This window comes from Portunus trituberculatus, chromosome 41 (genome assembly GCF_017591435.1).
Source record: "Portunus trituberculatus isolate SZX2019 chromosome 41, ASM1759143v1, whole genome shotgun sequence".
NCBI lineage: Eukaryota > Metazoa > Arthropoda > Malacostraca > Decapoda > Portunidae > Portunus > Portunus trituberculatus.
Window position 1 is genome coordinate 36,368,039 of NC_059295.1, and position 7,500 is coordinate 36,375,538.

At 33.9% G+C, this 7,500-nt stretch overlaps 1 protein-coding gene across 2 annotated transcripts in view; it reads right to left on the minus strand.

The window, feature by feature from the left end:
• Positions 1 to 7,478, minus strand: part of LOC123517025 — a 37,015-nt gene extending 29,537 nt beyond the window's left edge. The window contains exon 1 of one of the 2 annotated variants that reach the window (XM_045276843.1): positions 7,229 to 7,478. The gene's annotated coding sequence lies outside the window, so the exon portion shown is untranslated. The remainder of the gene's footprint in view (positions 1 to 7,228) is intronic. The other variant, XM_045276842.1, reaches the window with a different exon arrangement.
• Positions 7,479 to 7,500: the final 22 nt, after the last annotated feature.

Sequence of the window (7,500 nt, forward strand, 5' to 3'; positions counted from 1 at the left end):
GCTAGCCTTTTCCAAGATATCATACTGGAATAGGTGGAAGCTCGAATTATATATGTATATTAATTTTAATGCAAGTTTAATTTTTGAGTTACTTGTGTTAACCTAAGGATGTAAAAATTCCATAACTAAGAAAGTAACGATTCTGTTTTGTAATCATGTGCATTGTGTATAATTTGTTGCATATTAATTATTTAAGATCATAGCAATACACTAGAAATTTAGAATAAACTAAACTTTTTCTATTTAATTGAAAAGATTAGGTGAAAGCTCATTTTCTGAATTGGTCTACTAATGTCTAATGAATTAATATCAAAGGATGTCAGATTTAATTAAAGAGAAACATACACAACAAAATGAGTTTCTTTTGCTAATATTTTGTGTCTGTTTTACAATTTTAATAATTTTAAAAATATTTTTGATCGCCAAAATATCGTCAATAAAATTAATAATGAAAATGCACAAGACCAAATGGTCGCTAAAGGAGTAAGAAGTAAGAATTTAAAATAACTGACAAGAATCAGAAGACTGAGAAGATATTCATTCCAATTACTGAGTAATTTACCTTTGCAAATGGCTTCAAAAAGCTTCTAGAATTGGTCCTATTTCACAAACGTTCTCAGAAGGACTTACAGCATCCCCCAAAACAAAGCCTCCCATCTGATAACGCTCGCCGTCCACCAACTCATCCTGGTGTCCAGTGTAGTAATCACTATCAGTAGTAGTATCGGTATCGGCCCAATTAGGTGGTATCGGTATCGGTATCGGAATCGGCCAAAATTTTGGTATTGGTACATCTCTAAATAGTAGTAGTAGTAGTAGTAGTAGTAGTAGTAGTAGTAGTAGTAGTAGTAGTAGTAGTAGTAGTAGTAGTAGTAGTAGTAGTAGTAGTAGTAGTAGTAGTAGTAGTAGTAGTAGTAGTAGTAGTAGTAGTAGTAGTAGTAATAGTATTAGTAATAGCATCAGTATTAGTATTAGTTGTTGTAGTAATAGTAGTAGTAGTAGTAGTTGTAGTTGTAGTTGTAGTTGTAGTAGTAGCAGTAGTAGTAGTAGTAATAGTTGCAGTAGTAGTAGTAGTAGTAGTAGTAGTAGTAGTAGTAGTAGTAGTAGTAGCGGTAGTAGTAGCCGTAGTAGTAGTAGCAGTAGTAATAGAAGTAGTTACTCCTCAGCTCAAGCATATAAACTTGGATAAAGAAAGAGAGGAAAAGAGACGTAAAGGGAGAGAGGGAGGAAAGGATAAGAAAGTAGAATAACTGAAAGGATTGTCATTGAAAGAAGCAATGAAACAACACTTGAAAGAGAATGCTCTCATGAAAAGAAGGAAAACAAACATTGCAAAATATTCAAAGCACGAATGTATGTGAACGAAAGACAGAAAAGATTGAAGAGAGAGAGAGAGAGAGAGAGAGAGAGAGAGAGAGAGAGAGAGAGAGAGAGAGGTGGGGAGGGAATCGAGTTAAATTATCCACCTACATTCGTGTCTCACCTGTCTCCCCCTCCCTCCTCCCACACCTCCTTCCCTCCTTGCGTTGACTCAAGGCTGCTTCGTCCCACAGGAGAGAGAGAGAGAGAGAGAGAGAGAGAGAGAGAGAGAGAGAGAACAAAGCGGCACACCTCCTATGAGACCTGACGCTACAGTTTTATTATTCCCTTCGGTATACGTATATGTTCTTGTCTTATTTACGCTAATGCTGCTTGGCTGAGCGGGAAGTTGAAATAATTTACACAGAGTCGCCTTTCTTTTCTATTTTTTGTCGAAATGCAAAAAGGAAAAGAAGTGTTTACATTAAATGAGTTTTAGTAAGATTTGCCTTTTTTTTTATGTTTCTGCTGCTGCTACTACTACTACTAATAATAATAATGATAATGATGATGGTAATAATAATAATGATAATAATAATAATAATAATAGTAATAATAATAGTAATGATAATGATACTGCTGTTACTCCTACTACTACTACTACTACTACTACTACTACTACTACTACTACTACTACTACTACTACTACTACTACTACTGCTGTTACTACTACTACTGATACTACTACTACTTCTGCTGTTACTACTACTACTGCTACTACTACTACTACTACTACTACTACTACTACTACTACTACTACTACTACTACTACTACTACTACTACTACTACTACTACTACTACTACTACTACTACTACTACTACTTCTGCTTTTACAACAACTATTACTACTACTACTACTACTTTTTATTAAAGAGAGAGAGAGAGAGAGAGAGAGAGAGAGAGAGAGAGAGAGAGAGAGAGACGTATCCAGTATCATGGCGTGCCTGAGAGAGTAAGTAATTAAGAAAATGGGAAGAAACAAAATCTACGAAATGAAAAAATAAATCGGAAAACCTTTTTTTTTTCTGAACATAAATATTCAACTCATTTTTGTCAATATGTTCTTGTGTGCTCTGTAATACTTGCTCTTCCCTTATCTTCTCCTCCCTTGTTTCTAATTTTTGTTGTTGTTTTTTTTCTCGTCTTGAAGAATTCCCTTGAACTAACACCACAAAACGAGAGAAGAGCGCCCCACAAGCAGACTATTACGGCTTCATCACACTTTATCACTCTCTGTATTAAAAGACAACAAAGAGGGGACTGAATAAGAAGCAGGTCGACAGAAACCTTTTAGAGTGCCAGCCAACCCTTACCTCTGAATGAATCACAGAAAAGAATCATGAGGAGCTGAGTGCCGAGTGCAAGTCAAGTGTGTCGTGTCCACGGAACAAACCACTCACGTGTTTTTATATTTCCTTTTATTTATTTATTTTTAATTCATTTTGATTCATGTTTCTGTGTGTGTGTGTGTGTGTGTGTGTGTGTGTGTGTGTGTGTGTGTGTGTGTGTGTGTGTGTGTGTGATTGACAGTGTATGAACAAATTAATTGCATATGAGTACATAAAAGTGTTATGGCAGCTGTTTAGATAAAAGTGCTGCTTTCATGTTACACGTAACCTTCTCTTCGGGCGCCGCATCTCAGGTAACAAAAGTGTCGCAAAAGATAATCCCTCGCCTTGGTAGGTATTGCAGCAGTGCCTGGAGCGGAGCGGAGTGTGAGACCCAAGACATGAACAATGGGATCAGGAGACGCCGCAGCCTCGTGATATTCATGTGTTTACAAGAATGAGGCTTGAATTAAATTTGCGTATTCAAAAATCTTTAAATTGTGAAGAATGAATTAAATATATATATATATATATATATATATATATATATATATATATATATATATATATATATATATATATATATATATATATATATATATATATATATATATATATATATATATATATATATATATATATATATATATATATATATATATATATATATATATATATATATATATATATATATATATATATATATATATATATATATATATATATATATATATATATATATATATATATATATATATATATATATATATATATATATATATATATATATATATATATATATATATATATATATATATATATATATATATATATATATATATATATATATATATATATATATATATATATATATATATATATATATATATATATATATATATATATATATATATATATATATATATATATATATATATATATATATATATATATTAATATATATATATATAGTTAATACGTATATTCCCTGAAAAAAAACAGTTAATACATATATTACCTGTTTCACTCAGGGAATATACATAATACCTAAAAATTTCAGTTATTATACATATTACCTGAAATGTGGAGCCATTTTTTATACATATTCCCTAAACTGAAAATTGAAGGGGTGAAGTGAAAGCTGTTGTCACTTGTATGTTCACTCACTCTCCAATAGGCCTATGAACAATATGACTATTGACTACTGCCTTTGTGAGTGTGGCAGTGGACTAGTTTTGGTGCAGGAAGTGGTTGGTATATGGTTGTTCGCAGTATGAGTAAAAGCATCACGTATCTTTCTTAGTTGTGAGCTAGGCACAGAGAGCTGGTTATGTGCGGAGGTCAAGGTTTTGTGAGATGTAATTGTCACGGAACAAGAAGATGTCAGACAAAAAGATGCAAATGCTTTAAATCTCAGCTGAAATGTAACTCAAGATGTCATTCTAAACTGCCATGTAACAACAAAGCGTAACAAATGTCACTTTTAGTATTGTCTTGAATTTTTACATATCATGTTTTACGAATAAAGATGTGCTGAAAATAAATGAATATCATGAGTTATCGTATTTTACAAATGTCACTTTTAGTGTTGTCTTGAATTTTTACATATTATGTTTTACGAATAAAGATGTGTTGGAAATTTTCAGTTTAGGAATATGTATAAGAAAATGCCTCCAAATTTTAGGTAATATGTATAATAACTGAAATTTTTAGGTATTATGTATATTCCCTGAGTGAAACAGGTAATATATGTATTAACTGTTTTTATCAGGGAATATACATATTAACTGATTATACGTATTAACGAACATATTTATATATATATATATATATATATATATATATATATATATATATATATATATATATATATATATATATATCTCGGGAGAAGACCATTTTGAATGCATGTACTAGTATCAAAGTCGACAGCGAGGCGTGCATTGTTCTTTTTATAAAGTGTATTTTGTATTTTCCGCACAAGGGTGACTTCGTTAGATTTTAGCTGGTAGAGTAGTGAACCGAAGTCCATTTCCTCGAGACGTCTTTCGGTCTTGATCAGACCATCTTAAGGAGAGAAGTGAGTGGAATTGGTGAGGATATGGGATACGTATCCTCACCAGTTCCACTCACTTCTCTCCTTAAGATGGTCTGATCAAGACCGAAAGACGTCTCGAGGAAATGGACTTCGGTTCACTACTCTACCAGCTAAAACCTGACGAAGTCACCCTTGTACGGAAAATACAAAATACACTTTATAAAAAGAACAATGCACGCCTCGCTGTCGACTTTAATACTAGTACATGCATTCAAAATGGTCTTCTCCGATATATATAATATATATATATATATATATATATATATATATATATATATATATATATATATATATATATATATATATATATATATATATATATATATATATATATATATATATATATATATATATATATATATATATATATATATATATATATATATATATATATATATATATATATATATATATATATATATATATATATATATATATATATATATATATATATATATATATATATATATATATATACTGTAGAATAATCTTTTGCTACGAAATATTTACAAAGTTTTCTATCTTCATATATATTTTAGATGACTGAAGTGAAGGGCTTGTTTTTGTCCCTTTAATACATGACTCATGCTTTTGTAATAAAAGTAGTCGTTAATTTATCTCTTTCGTGCAGTAGTCTTACGAGTGACTAATGTCCTCCACTAAGACCTCCAGCCGATATAACCTCGCCTGAAGGTGAGGCACATCAGTGACGCAAGGCTGCTGTGATCCTTCCCATATCATTATTATTGATGTTATTAATTTATCAAATAGTTCCAGTTAAAACGATCGAACGAGAGAGAGAGAGAGAGAGAGAGAGAGAGAGAGAGAGAGAGAGAGAGAGAGAGAAATCGCCTAGACTTCTCTCTCGCCCGACGCACAACCAGTAATTACAAGGATAACAGATGCAGTAACTACCGGTAACACTTGGGGCGCCTTGATAACGTTAGATGATGGTTATAAAAGAAAATTCAAGTAGTAAATTATGTGTAAACTGTTATATACATATAATCTCCGCAGATACGTCTTACCTTCCTTAGAAATATGAAGGAGGGCCAATTACGGTGATTAGGAGATAAAGCAGTGAGTGTCGGAAGGTGTTTTTGCGTTGTGCTCTTAAATAACACGCATGTCCTTGATGCATAACTTATAAAAGAAAATATACACAGTGGATTTTCTCTCGCCCTTTTCTACAGAATTACTCAATTTGGCATTTTGATTGAATTATTTTCATCACGGATAAAAGATACTTGGGGATAGAATTGCCAAATATACTTGTATCGACAAAATTAGTGTGCGAGAGCCGTGCCAAGCGAAGAAGTGGCGGGGGCCAGTCCATACAAGAAGCCAGAGCGTATGGCTTGCTGCCGTCCTGATCTTCATCCAACTTTGCTGATGAGTCTATAATTTGACAATTGAGAGCATAAGAACAAAAGAAAATGAAGAAAGCTGCAAGACAGTTCCTGTATGAACAAAGTTACCTAATTCTGCTATCAACCTCATTCATAAATTTATCACCATTCAGTCAGTTGTAAAAAATCAGTAACAGATGAACAAATAAACTACAAAGCTAATTTCTTGCATCGCAGTTACTCTTGGATCCTCTGTCAATGAATTCACCCATTCATACAACTCAAACATTTTCTTCTGCAGCACACTGACCCCTGTCGCATGTGTCTAGCCATGTTCTGTTTCTGAGATGCAGTACTCAAGGGAGGAATGAAGTGAAATGTGATTATTTTAGGTGATCAATTAAATTTTGCTTCCCGCAGTCACCAGGATAAGTCATGGGATCGTGGAGCCTTGAGGCGCACTGGACGCTTTGGAGAGCCTTGGCTTGTTACATCAGTCTTTCCTCCGAAAAACAAAATTTTCGTTTGTGTACGACGAATGCATGATCTGTTAATGCCGAGTATCAAACTTAATAAGGAATATCACGCAACAGATTTGTTATTTTCTGTCACCAGCTCTAATGAACTGTCACTGTAACCCACTCACTGAAATTTATTAAAGACTGAGCGTGTTTTCTTAGTATTAAGGAGGGAAGGAAGTAATGACTGTGTTGTCTCAGTATCAGTGAGAGTAGAAGTAAAGATTGAGTGTGTTGTCTCAGTATCAATGAGAGCGAGAAGTTAAGATTGAGTGTGTTGTCTCAGTATTAACGAGAGCAGAAGTAAAGATTGAGTGTGTTGTCTCAGTATCAACGAGAGCAGAAGTAGAGATTGAGTGTGTTGTCTCACTATTAAGGAGAGTAAAGAAAAGCTAAAGATCGTGGGGCGCGACCCTGCCCGACATGTCACCAGCATAAGCAGCTACTGAGAAAAGAAACCACATCACAACTTCTTAAGGTTTCAATTAATGGATTTAGAAGTCTTAATCATACCACAAGTGTCACGGGGAACAGAGCCACCAGTTAGGCGGAAGAAAGAAGAATGGGATACTTACCCGCGGCGGGAAACACTTGTTGCTCGTGGAAGAGTTGTTGTCACTGACTTCCGCGCTGGACTGCCGAGCCGAACCTTGCCTGATCCGCCTTGGCCCACGCGTCCATATAACAACTGTTGCAAGTCACACCTGCGCTCTTGTTGCAGCGTCGATGTTCCGTGTTGCTGCTCCAACAAAGGCTTCCACTACCGTCTCCGCCGCTATGCTGCTCAGGAGCGCCTTTTTGCGAGGTCTGTAAATGAATGAAAGTCTCTTTCTCGAGCGCCTTATAT